The sequence below is a fragment of the Phasianus colchicus genome, chromosome 3, assembly GCF_987193195.1.
Source record: "Phasianus colchicus chromosome 3, bPhaCol1.hap1.1, whole genome shotgun sequence".
Classification (NCBI taxonomy): Eukaryota; Metazoa; Chordata; class Aves; order Galliformes; family Phasianidae; genus Phasianus; species Phasianus colchicus.
Genome location: NC_143438.1, coordinates 38,818,179 through 38,832,345, shown reverse-complemented (window position 1 = coordinate 38,832,345; position 14,167 = coordinate 38,818,179). Strand labels below are relative to the sequence as shown.

The 14,167-nt window shown below is 36.8% G+C and overlaps 1 long non-coding RNA gene across 2 annotated transcripts; it reads right to left on the bottom strand.

Moving 5' to 3' along the window:
• Window positions 1-1,278: 1,278 nt before the first annotated feature.
• LOC116226525 (uncharacterized) lies at window positions 1,279-13,955 on the bottom strand. Of its 2 annotated transcripts, XR_016465087.1 has the most exons (4): window positions 13,786-13,955; window positions 5,208-5,365; window positions 2,916-3,108; window positions 1,279-2,102 (listed from the first exon to the last, which is right to left on the bottom strand). It is a non-coding gene; the product is annotated as an uncharacterized LOC116226525 (long non-coding RNA). The 2 variants fall into 2 exon arrangements; XR_004166338.2 differs by lacking the exon at window positions 1,279-2,102 and having other exon boundaries at window positions 2,684-3,108.
• Window positions 13,956-14,167: the final 212 nt, after the last annotated feature.

Genomic DNA, 14,167 nt, shown 5'->3' with positions numbered 1-14,167 from the left:
TAAAATGCTGGATAGTTTTTACTGAATTGTGAATTTAGTATGTCTTATATCAAATATTTCTAATACTTCCATGTTATTATACAAATTATGTATTTAATAACATCTAAGTCTACATGATAGTTTAGTGGTGCAAACTGTAGTTTGTAGATATTTGCATATTTATTTTACTTTATTTTCACTATTTGCTTTTAACCATTTCAATTTAAATCTGTTTAAATTTCACTGTTTTTATTTGAGGAGAAATTTAAGGTTTCTATACTTATATGTAATACAGAAACTCTTGTCCAGACTGCCTTCATGAATGGAAGTAGAATTTAAGAGCAATGCAGAATATAATATGGAAAAAGCCACTAAAAGAACTTAAGTTTAGGGGGGGCTATGTAACATAGCTTACCTGAACTCCTGAATAATCAGTCATAAAACACAAACACTTTCAAAAACAAATCTTTCTTACAGTCTGAATGTTAGGAGGAGTTAGAGGAATTAATGCTTGCCATTAGATGACACTCAATCTTCATATGCATACTTTACACATGAAGACCTATGATCAAAATAATATTTGAGATAAATTTGCAATGGTACAATTAATCCTTCCAGCACAGAATCACACAATCATTTGAGTTGGAAAGGCCAACTAAAGGTCACGTAGTCCAACTCCTGTGCAATTAACAGGGACACCTACAGCTACATCAGGTTGTTCAGAGCCCCATTCAGCCTGACCTTGAATGTCTCCAGGGCTGGGGGCACCCACCACCTCTCTGGTCAACCTGTTTCACTGCCTCACCACCCTTACAGTATTTTTTTTTTTCCTTATAGCTAATCTAAGTCTCCTCTCTTTTAGTTTCAAACCATTTCCCCTTGTCCTATCACAACAGACCCTGCTAAAGCATCTGTTCACTTCTTTCTTAAGCCCCACTGTAGATACTGAAAGGCTGCTATCAGATCTCCTCGGAGTCCTCTCTTCCCCAGGCTGAATAGCCCCAGATCTCTCAACCTGTCCTCCCAGGAGGGGTGTTCCACCCCTTGGATCGTGCTTGTGGCCCTCCTTTGGATGTACTTCCACAGGTCCATGTCTCTCCTGTACTGAGGACTCCACATCTGGATGCAGTACTCCAGGTGAGAACTCACCAGCACGGACTAGAGGGGCAGAATCATCTCCCTCGACCTGCTAACCAGCATATTTATGATTGTAGAGGCCTGAAATTCTTGTTTAAAAATGTCACTACACAAGTAAGAAATGTACAGGTTAATTTTGAAGTGATGTATTTACTCTGGAATAAAGTCAGCTTTCTGTGCCCTGCCCTTAAACAGAACTGTGCAAAAATAAAAATTACTTTTAAAATCAACCTTGGGCCAAACATGACCTGCAGATAGCATGCATTAAAATCAAGAAGAGCTGTACAAATGCATCTAGGAGCATTGTTACTAAACAGATTCATAAGGTACTGTAAACTCTCCTTTTCAAAGCCAGAAGTCATATGACTCACAAGAAAGTGAGAACAGAACAAATTATTGAATGCACTTAGTCCAGAACTTGATTAAAGATGGGGTTAGGAAAGGAAAAGACATGTGAGAAGTTTACCAAAAGAGTTAATAATGACCTTGAATGTTTGACCTGTTTGTGCATTTGGAAGATATACACATAAATTAACACCACTCAGAATTGGCTTCCAAGGGTCTGCCTATACTTAAATATTTAACTTACTTAGTGTTAGGTTGTAGTAAAGTCTGACCCTTAACTGCAGATGCTGAACACAATCTCCAGTGAGATATGGTATGCACCATCCGTCAATCAAAATAACGTCTTTAAACTTGTTATCACAGCATGAGAAATGAACTGAATACAGATTGGTCTGCGAGACCAACTTAATCATAAGATATACATAGCCACAGCATCCCACTCTTTCTAATCTAATCATTCATCTGACAAACGTGGAACAAGAAGCAGATTAGCCTCCAATATGGTGATAAAACTGTGTCAACATACTGAATTTTGTAATGAAGAACTGCAAAACCCTTTTGCTGCAGCTCTGCTTATAAAGTAGCTTCCCATGCTGATGATGGTCATTGGATGGGCTTGGAAATGGCCTTTCCATGCAACTCTGTACTCAAAATATCAGAGCTAAAGAGATTTATGTACCAATTCATTCTGAACTACAACAATGTGATAAATATGCAATATATAGGACTTTCCTTTAGAATTTCATACAGGTTATGTCTATGTATGTACAGGTGTCCACATATGCCCATAGAAGGCATACACTTCACTATGCACTATGTTAAGTTAGGTCAGTACAGATGGATTTTACTAATATTATTAATGTCTATAGACTTTATAACAGCCTGATAATACAGAATCTCAGGGCTTGTCTGTCTGTTTCTTGGCCTAAGCTACTGTCATGGTTTTATGGTTTCTGTTATCGGTATTCCACATGATAGCATCATGTAGTGCACTGGGAGTTAAAGAGTTAATGCTCCAGTTCCATGGACTGCTGATATTTCCACGTACCTGGTTCTCAGAAAAGAAGAACTACATAACCCAGGGGACTTTCCATTTCAGTTCAGAGGGAAAGATAAAACTGTTCACAGATCATGAGAGGTGCTCTCTTTCCCCTCTCACTGATCTTGGGAGCACATGCTCCCTAGATCATTTCACCTTCAGCATTAGAGTAAAGCCTTTGGGTTTTTTTTGGACACTTTCTGTCATTTTATTTATTGGCTTACATTCTGATTATATTGTACTATATCGTTATCTTTCACTTTTATGTCTTATTTAGTAAATTAGTTTTCCCCCTCAAATCATTGCCTGTTTTGTTTTAGGCCCATCTCCCTACCCTCTCCTCTGGGGTCCCCACACCCCATTAGACACAGAACTGAGTTGAACCAGCCCATAAACCACTGACAGCTACTTTTACCTTGTTTTATCTGTGGTAAGAGTGATCTATTGCTCAAATGACTATTGCCTAAGTTCTGGGAATCATAGAATCAATCACAGAATCATAGCATATTTTTGATTGGAAAGGATGTTAAAGATCATCCAGTTTCAACACTAATGCCGTAGGCAAGAGATAGCCTCCACTAGGTCAGGTTGTCTGAAGCTCCAAGTACCTGGAATACAATACATGAAGTGGTCTCAGAAGCACAGGCAGTCTCTCTCTAACACACAATATTCTTTCAAAATAATAGTTGGGGTTGGAGAAAGCTAAACGAAACTTTCCAACTTCAGCTGGAAACCACTGAAAAGATGGCAGACCGGGACAAAAACAATACAGCAAAAAGAGGGTGGTGTCTCAATTTTTTCATGACTTCTCACTGCTGCACAGCATTTTGTGTTTTTTTTCTTTTTTGAAAACCCTTTCTTAAACCTGCTTTCCCAGAGCAGCTGTTGGGTCCAGTTACACCCTATGGTGGGGCCACTGTAGTCAGCATGAGACAGCCTCACCTCACTGGAGACTTGCAGTCCCCAGTTACCAAAATCTGGCTATGTAAACCCAATATGCACAATTACTAGTAATGAAAATTCTCTACATTAATAGATCATTTAAGGATCATTGTATTCAGAGTTGAAATTAATTTTGATTAGGCTGTTTTTAAGCCAGTATTAGATGAAATCCACAAGTTAAATTAGTAAACTAATTAGTTAGTTTTATTGATAATAACTTAAAAATGAGTATCATATTCAGGCATTGACTACCAATGCTCTTCTAAGGATGTGATGCCTCAACATGAAATGTACTTTCATACAGATAAGCGTTCACAAGCTGTTTGCGAGCCATCATTGTAAGTCAATAACAGCATGGTTCCACATAAGACTGTTGATGCTTACAAAACTGTATGACACCATTTTTTCTAGGAGTTTTGCTTTTACTCTTGAATCATCAAATTTAAAATGGCAGCTGAAAGATTAGAATTTTTCCCAAATCTCCATTCTCACCTTTTCCCCCATGAATTTCTACTGTGCTTTAATGCGTGATACCTGTGCTTTATCTGTCAGAAGTGCTTAATACAGCAGCTACATTTTATATGTAGGTAACACAAGGTAAAGACTATCAAAAACTATTCTCATGCAATATTTCAAGGGTATATTATTTACATCAGAAGTAGGCTATTCATTTGAAAAAGCTCAGTCTTTTTTGCTTGTCCCTGAACTTTTGCACTGTGTCAAGAGACACTTGTACTTACGATCTCTCCATGATGTAGTGGACTTGAAATTTGAAAGAGTTTCTCTTCACAGAAAGACCCTCACAATATCCTTCCCTCTACACCTGAGAAAGTGGCAGTGAATGGTGCTGCATCAGACTTAGGATAAGAATACTGTTGATAACAGCATTTTAGTTGTTGAAGCAGAGCAGTGCTTACACAAATCCAGGGATTTTTCTGTTCCTTGTGCTGTCCTGCCAGCAATGAGCTCAAGATGCACAAGGAGCTGGGAGGGCACACAGCCAGGACAGCTGACCCAAACTGCCCAAAGGGATATTCCACAGCACATGACATCACTAATAATGCTGGGGGAATTCAGCTGGGAGACCTACTGTTGCTCAGAAACTGGCTGGGCATTGGTTGGCTGGTAGTGAACAATTTTATTTTGCATGATTTTTTTTTCCTTATTAAACTTATCTAAACCTCCATCTCAATCAATTAATTTTGCACTTTTACTTTCTTTGATCCTCTCCCCTATCCCACTGTGAAGCATGTAGGCAAACAGCTGCATAACACTTAGCTGTCTGATGGGCTAAACCACACTAAGAAAGGACAGGAACTGAACTAAAACTTTGCTCCTATAACCCTTTTTCACAATTGGTAACTTTTTTCCCCTTGTGTGTGTGCATAGAAAATGTGAAAATAATAATGTAGACAGCTATTGCTATTAGAATGTAAAGTATAAACCTCAGGAACTGGGATCTGATATTAAGCATGTGCTCAGTCACTAACAGATTGATTTAGGTGCTGTACACAGTAATGTTCAGCATCCTCCTAAAAGTTTAAACAGTTCTGGTTTTGTACAGAGCTGATCTTTCTTCAGCAGATCAATTTCACACCACTAAGGACACAAAAAAAAACCATGTATTCAATAAAATAACTGTGTGAAGACCAAGGTATCAGTCCTTTGCAGAATTCAAAGCAAATAAGGGCAAGGAGTTTAATCTGTCTTTAAAATTACAAAACTAATACACCACAACCTTATTGTGAATTAACAAAAGTCTTACCAGAAAGATGTGAAGTTAATGTATTGTGGTTAATGGATTAGCTCTAGGAATTCCAGCAGAGTGGAGACAATATGCAATAAAGGATACAGGAGCCCCAGAGTTAATGCAGACGGTAGACTGTAGATCAGCCAGATAGGATGGACCTGATTGAGGAAGTTCTGGAGAAAGTTAAAGCTTGCTAAGCAGTCTACAGCAGATTCAACAGTTTTTCTAATTCATTTAAAGATAGAGGATGCAGCCGACTCTCACTAGACCTGCATCAGTACTTTTTCTAGTTTGGTTTTTTCCATACTTGATGATACTTAACTAGTAAAGAATGTATCTCAATATAGTTGAAAGTCAATTACTACTGAGTGCTACTATAGCTATTCTGAAAACTAAAGACTAAAGTTTTGAATCTTCCTTATGTCCACACATTTAAATTTATCCTGCATGTAACAAATATATAGAGAAAGAGATTGCCAATATATCCTTCATGTATACTCAAGAATCTTCCTGAATAAATACATATTTTTTTAAATCAATTTCCTCTACTTAAGCAATGATATTAAATACTTACTTGGGATCATGGAATAACTGCAGGAAATAACATAGAAATAACTATACATCTTCATTTTCAATTTACTGAGAAGGAGAGAGAGAATTCCTGCTTGGTTGACCTTATATGGGCTTTTGCTGTTAATTTCAGTGATTAGACATTACAAGACACAGGGACTCAAAATCAAGAGTTCCAATTTTTCAATATTTCAGCTGGGTCACTAAATTTTAGCCTGTTAAAACATGTATCCTGTAGACACATGTATGAAGATTGTTTTTGTGCATATATTGTAAAATTATGCATCTTTGGTGAAAAATAAATATGTTATTAATTTCAATTTTGAATCACAGTATTCAAAATCTCTTTTTCTGTCTGATATTTGAAAAAAATGATTTGTCTCAGACTACCTTTGTTTCACAATAGTAGAACTATTTATCTACTGAGATAACAATGAGTTTGTGTACCAAGATGGTTTTGTGCTTTGATTTGTGTTTTTAGAAGTTACTGATACAAATAAAGCAATTTTACTACAATTTTGTGACAGAAGGTCAGCACATTATAGAGGTAAAATAGTAAGAAAATATTATAATAACATTAAAGCAAAAAAGCATACAAATATATAATTTGAGTACCATGTGCTATTTTTTTGGCACAACTGTGTAAACTGCCTATTATAGCTAGTTTGGTTGTTTCTATCTGTGAAGTCCTATATGTTTGCCAATAAGTGTTTTTCTTTTTGAGCTGTCAGCAGTATTCACTGTACATAAGGCAACTTACTGCAAGAAGTGAAAGAATAAGCAAAATCAATAGCACAACTTTTTTACTACTGAAATGCAGATGGAGCAAATAACCTACCAAAGCCAAGAGCACAAGTTAATTGAAACACAGAAGGACCCTGTTATATGTTTTTCTGGGAACTTACTATTGGATAACAGTGCTTTTTTTTTTTTTGAAGTATCAGATATATTGCTGTTCATCTTGTTGAACATGGAAGAAGTCAAATTAGAAACATAATAGAACAAGTAAATAAAACTGATCTCAACTTCTTCCTTCCCCTATCCTCCCCCTCCCTTCCCCATCAGCCTGTAATATAAAATATCTAAGGAAAGGTGTGTAATGTTGCTTCCCCCCCCCAAAAAAAAATATACAGCACTCAGGAGCTCAGTCAGCTTTTGTGGAAAAGGTTCACTACTTGTGATAACAAAGTCCCTCTCCAGCCTGCCTGCTCTACTGAAATGAATTGGAAATCTGTACCAATTTCAAGACCTAGATTGTACCTCCATTGCTTACAACATAGAACTGCCCCTTTAGTACTGAATAACAATTAAACAAACAAGCAGAACAAAACAGAAAATCTTCATAACATCACAGAAATCTCTTTGGAGAACGGCACTTAAAATACAACCCAAGTCTTGAACCGCAGTATTTTCATTCCTTATTTTTTTCCAGCCAGCCTCCCATAATTTAGCACTTCTGCTTAAATCTAGCAGCAACAGGGGTTTGGGCATATTTGGCTTGACTTTTATCATTAGCCTGCTTGTGCTTCTTTTCCTTGGCACAGAAACTAATGACAGACTTTCAATAAAGCTAAGGAAGAAAAGAGAGGGAATCAACTAGATAGTAATATTTACAGGTTGCTTGTTATGTTACGTGAAGGAAGGCTAAAAACAAATATGATACAATCTCAAAATACTGCGGCATCTTGGTTTGATCCCAAATTCAAAAGGAAGAGAAAACATGAAAGCTGATGAGCCAAAAAGGTATCTGGCTTGGAAAGACTCCTAGCCACTGCAGAATCAGCCTAGATGGCAGCTCAGTCCTAACTCAGCTCTGGCAAAGGGCACCAGGAGAGGATGTGGCCAGAATACAAATATAATCAGGTGGCATGTGGCTCTGTATAACTAGCTGACATGGATTCAAGCACCCATCTATGCAGTGTCAATGCTTTTAGTCAAGTCAATTCATGTAATTTATCTTGATTTTTAATGTAAGAGATGAACTTTCAAGTTTGAATATTTAAATACCTTTCACTTTGCTGCAGTGTATTATGAATATTATTTTGCCATCTGTAATATTTCACAACACTCAAATCTAGAAATTATTTGTATGGAACAAAACAATGACACTGGCTTTCCTCTATGCAATATTTTAAAAAAATATATGTACAGAGTATACATCCATAGATCTGTGAATTTTCTGAGTTGCTACCTTCATTCATCAGAAACATTCACAGCTCTTACAGTAATTGGATCAAGTTTAATATTTATGTACCACACAGAAATATATACATCTTTATGTATACAAGTATGCTTGGAAGGAAATACATATTCCACAATAATCACAAAATTGTAAATATTTAAAAAATAAAGTATAGGGTTTTCATGTGAAGGGAATAACTGAGCTACACAGTTTTGGTTTCAGTCATGCAAGGGCAAGCAAGACAGATCTTTTTGGCTATACAAACACATCCAGTTTGTACATAATTTTTTCCTGATCACATCTCATACTTATTCTGTATCAAGCTTCAAGTTTTTACTTTTCTTTTTTTTTTTTATTCTCTAATACTCTTTCTTGCAACCAAAAATCCCCCAGTGGAGCATTCTGACAAATTTTCAGCACAGTAGATGTCAATTATAAAGGCAGTCTCAAAAACAAACCATGCTTTTTAGTAGTAACAACAAATGAAAACAGAAAAAGCCAAAATATACTTATTCACCAACCTTTTCTGTTTGACCTCAATCATTAAATACTGTATAAAAAAAAAAAATCAGTCTTATGCCTTGTTTGGTTTTGGGTTTTTGTTTAATTAAAAAAACAAAACTTTGACACTTCACCATCGGGGAAAAAAAGTTCCACTGAGTATCTATTAAAGATTCATGGATAATTTCAAAGAAAGGATTTGAAGTACCAGAACATCTACCTTAAGAAAAATCTGGTTTGGGACTTGTACTATTCATATTTAATTTTATTATCATTCTGTTTTACTATCACTTCTGTTATACCTGTAAGACATGATGTTACCTAAGCATTCATGTTGGCTTTTCCAAACATCCCTGTCATTTCCAGTAAAGTAGTCAACATGGCTCACTTCATTTTTTCACTGTATCTGATTTTACAAAACAATACACCTACATGTATTAAATCCTGTGGGTGGCTGGAGGACAAAGGTTGTGAACTTTGCTCTGGTAGATGAATCAAAAACATTACAGAATTTGAAGTAGAAGACATCTCACTTCCTAATGTAGTATACACATTCACATCACCTGGTCATTTAAAATACATTGTATTCTCTAAAAGATAATAGAGAATCAGAATTTTTAAGTCTAATAGGATGCATTCAATACTTTAAAATATATTTTTATGAAAAATTATGAAAAGTACTAGTTGATAACAACTTCAGATATAGACTTTCATTCATTTAAAAAGAATAGAGGCATCCTGCTACCTCTTTCCTTAATGTACGTACCCAGTGGCATCCTGGCTTGTATCAGAAATAGTGTTGCTAGCAGGAGCAAGGAAGCATTCATCCTCTGTACTCAGCTATGCTAAAGCTTGAGTACTGCATTCACTACAAGACATACACTGAGGCCCTGAAGCACATCCAGAGAAGAGCAGTGAAGTTGGTGAGGGGTCTGGAGCACAGGTTTCATGAGAAGCAGTTAAGAGAACTGAGATTGTTTAGTACAGAAAAGAGAAGGCTCAAGGTAGACCTTATTGCTCTGTAGAACTACCTGAAGGAATGTAGGGGTTATCCTTTTCTCCTAGGTATCTAGCAGTAGGACAAGGGGAAATGGCTTTAAGCTGTGCCAGGGAACTCAGAACTCATTTAGAAATACTACTTCTCTGAAAGAGTAGTCAGGTGCTGGAACAGGCTGCCCAGGAAGGTGGTGGAGTCACTGTCCCTTGAAACTTTCAAGAAACATTTAGATGTTGTACTAGAGGACATGGTTTAGTTGGGCAATGTTGGTGGTAGATGGACAGTTAAATGGGATGATCTTGAAAGTCTTTTCCAACCTTCATGACTCTATGATTCTATGTCTGTTACCTAAGCATAACGCAAACATGTCCATCTGACCTGGTGGGTACAGTGCCAGTTGTAAAGGGAATACAAACTTCATTTCCATGTTGCCATGGAAAAAGTTCCTGGGTATCCTCTGCTGTGCTAATCTCTCAATCATTGTGATGAGGCACTGGACACACAAAAACACAAGGGTGTAGTGCCATTTGATATTATATGATGACATACAACAAAAGCTTGCAGAGTCCTCTGAAGTTACAACAACATGAAGTGTAGCATGGAAAATTTTGTATGATCTATTATTCCCCGGAAATAGGACAAAGTAGATAATGCTAAACAAGAACTAAGCATCTCTGCTGTGGCAGGCAAAAGACAAATGGGAATCAGATGCTCAGATCTACTCTAAAACTAATTTTTAACAACTCTAATTGTCTTTGTTTTTAAAGTAGTTTAATAGTAACAATCGTACCATGTTGTGTTTTCTACATACATGTGACATTTTTGAAATGCCATATGTTTTTAGAGCTAAATGGAAAAACCTAGGTGCCCATACTTCTGGGCTTGATATTCAGAAGTATGGCATCATTGGATTGATTCTGAAGGCCATGATAGCTAGCTTTTCTCCTACATGGAGACCTTGTATGTAAACTGCCACTTCCTTCCAGCCTTGTGTCTGGTCCTGTCTTTTGCTCCTGATAAAACACTGTGTGGACCACCAATCTGACTCATGCCATGTCTGGGACTGCTGCCAGCTCCCAACTCCACTCTCTAGTATGTTGATATGCTATGGGACTACACCCCTTCAGTAAGGGCACAGCCTTTGCTTAGTCACCCTCAAGTCCTGACTCTTTAGGTAGTAAATAGCTCTCATCTCCTTGAAAGAGAATGTAGGACAGTGGCTAGGAAAATAATTTTTGAATACAGGAAGCAGATTTTTTTAGCTTGTCTTTATCAGGGATGACTCTCAGTTCTCCTGCATTGGCCTTCACTGGGTCTGAGAAGGAGCAAGTCTGGAAGAAAGAAAATCCAAGGGGACCTTTAGTCTTTTTTCATTTCATCTATTACTTTAATTAGTCTGAAAAAAAAAATAAAACTCAGAACAGTCTTAACTGAAAAAAAAAAAAAAGATTTCTTACAACTGGAGAAACTTACCTTAGTTGCTAATTAAAACCAGCCTGATTAGGCAGCACCTAGCCTACTGAAGACTGAAATATTTGTTCTTTTCTTTTTCTCCAGAAGGGTTTGGAATTTCTTATATATAACCTAAAAGAACATCTGTAATACTCTAACAACTGTAATAAGCTTTTCTAACAGATGTTGTATTTCTATTGAAAATGTGAGATACCTATGTAGTCTGATAAGGGGGACACTTCGTTTCTCCTGATCTTCATGCATTGTACAATCGCCAGTCTTAGATTTTGTCTTTGGAGTAACCCTTCATTCCAGCAATTATTTTTTTCCTACTAATGTGAAAAAGTGTTTGAAGTTCAAGCAACTCCTTTCATAAAGAAAAAGCTTCATATCACTGTTGAAACCCTTTTTAAAGCTTCATGTTGCAGTGAGAAGAAAAGACCTTTATAAAACCTCACTACAATTATTATCATAATCTCTATCAACTAAGTAGATATATCATCTTGACAATATTTCTGTACGTGAGCAAACCCACCTACTCTGCTCAGGCATTTTGTTTATTTGAAGTTCTCTCACCACTGACAGTGTCAGTATGTTAAGAAAGTGTCTAACATGAAGCTGAGAAATGTGCACACTGCATAGTTAAGATAATCACTTCACATTACAGTATTCAGTTCTACCTTATTAAGGACTAAAGCACTTCTGAAAGCCATGTAAAATCCCAAATGTAAAAAAAAAGGGAGAAAGTTATATATGGATATGAACAAAAAAAATGTGCTGAAGATATCTATGTAAGCAATACATACAGCAGCAGCAACTAATCTACATTGAAATATTGTTGAAAACATTTACCATCTTAAAAACAGCATTTTCCTAATATTTTAGAAATAATTGTTGCAACGTCATATTCAGACATCTGCTAAGTATCCATTACAAATAACACAACCTGCAGCTGAAGTAATGGTGATTTCATGGTTTCCTGCAAGAAGAAAGTATCAGATTTCAACTATGAACACCCAACTCATTTTGAAATTAAACTACCGTAAGGATAGGCAGCAGCAGATATAGCTGCTTTAAGCCAGTTTCTGATCACTTAAAATTAATGAACACAATCCAGTAACAAAGAAGGAATACCTTATCCCTTTCTGAAGATTAGGCCTCACCAAACACTCCACAGGAGGCAACCTCCAAACAGAAATCCTTGTCTTATCATAGAATCACAAGGTTGGGAAGGACCTACAAGATCACCTAGCCTAACCAATCACCCATCACCATTGCTACCACAAGCTACTAAACCATATCTCAAACTCCTCATCCAGATGTCTCTTGAACACTGCCAGGGACAGTAACTCCACCCCTCCCTGGGCAGACCTTGTATCTGCAAAACCTTAAATGAGGTTAGGGAAGGGTGGACCCTGGCTCCACCTGTTCTGGTCACACAGGTGAATTGCTTCCACCTGTGCTCCCAAGGCTGGCTACACCCCTTCACCAAGAGCTCAATCACTAGTTCAAGCTGTGACCTAATAGTTCCCATACAACAACCTTTCATTTTAAACAATTGATTTTGCAAAGCCATACAGTGATAAATATATGAAAACTAAAACTGTTCAAGCAAAGTTGTAAACTAAAGTAGTGATCACGTCTGCCAAACTACTGTGCAGTGCCTCTTACAGGTTGCTTGTTCATTATCTCAATTTCAAAAATATTGAGCAGCAGCTTTCATGTTGGAATTGCTGATACTTTTCACTTAGTTTTTAAGAAGTTTTCAATAATCTCAAAAGTAGATGATTGTTTCATATGTGCTTGGTTTAAAATTAATCTTAAAGATATTTATGTGGCAATATTATGTCTCAAAGATTGTATCTATAGTATTACTGAAGGAAATAATGCAATATGTGATGTTCAAGAAGAAAATAACCCATAATTAGAGATATTACTTTAATCATTGGGATTTGCCAGGATTCCTCTAACTATCTCTACTAATATCCACTGTCGTTCACTAACCCTTTACTTTTTATCTGCTCATTGCTCTCTGATCAGGAATGCAGAGCTAGCAAGAAGCATTCATTACTCATGCCAAGTGACAGCCAGGTCACATGAGAGAAGTGAAGCAGGTAATAGAAGAACTGAAGCAGCATTCACAGCTTTTAACTTGAATGAGACACAAATAGTTTTTCACAAATCCCAGTATTTGTTCTTTCTTTCTTTGTAAGATTTTCATTTATGTCACTTCACAGGAGATATTTTTTTAAGTTCTACTTTTTTTTTTGTGATTTCACCTTCAGCCTAAGATGAAACAGACTGAAATGTTTCCATCTTCCTCCATATCTGCTCCACCAAAACAAACAAAAACAAAATAAGGATACATAACTCCAATTGTTCTGATTTAGCTATGAATTATGACCTCTACTCAATAAAATACATTTCCTTTTGTACTATCACATTAAGTAATGCAGATTTTTTATTAGTCTTCTGGAGAAAAACTTAATTCATGCTCAAACAATATGGTGATGAGCTAGTAAAGGAGTAATTTTCCCACCCAAAATCTGTTCCGCATAGTAACATGCATTTGCATTTTAGTTCCAAATGCTAGTATGTTGAATTAGAGGTTAACAATAAAGTTTAATTATAAGTCTATAAAGAAGAAATCATGACCTGATCTGAGACATAATGTTACAAGCCACCTGAGTGCCGTTACTAGGCATTTTAATATAGCATGATTTATATTTGTGCTTAGTTATGTGCAATTTCTAGTGTTATTATCAGGAATATCCCAAACATGAGAGTATAGAAACAGTCTCTGTTACAGTCAGTATTACAGCTGGAAAGATTATCATGGTGAAAATCATAGCAAAAATGGGAAAAGAAACAAACAGAGAAGGAACACTCACCTATATCCGAAGATCTAGGTTTCAAAGAAAGACTCCACAGAAGAGAGATCTCCAGAAAGAGGCCCTTCCTTAATGGCAGTCAGCCTTTAAATGGGGCCCAGGAGAGGTGGATCCAGGCTCCAGCCCTTCCAGTCACACAGCTGAATTGCCTTCACCTGTGCTCCCCACAGCTGACTCAGTCCTTTCCTTAGTTCCCATACAGTCTTCCACTATCATAGGTAGCAAAACTACACTATCTTTCAGAAAGTGAGTAAGGTCTAGTCACAGGTGGACAAGGGACTGCTTTGCATGGGTTTTGTTCCCCCACTGCTTTACAAGGAAACTAAACTCTTTGCAGCAGAGGGCGCATGTGCTTTTCATACTACTAAGGGCTGTCCCAATG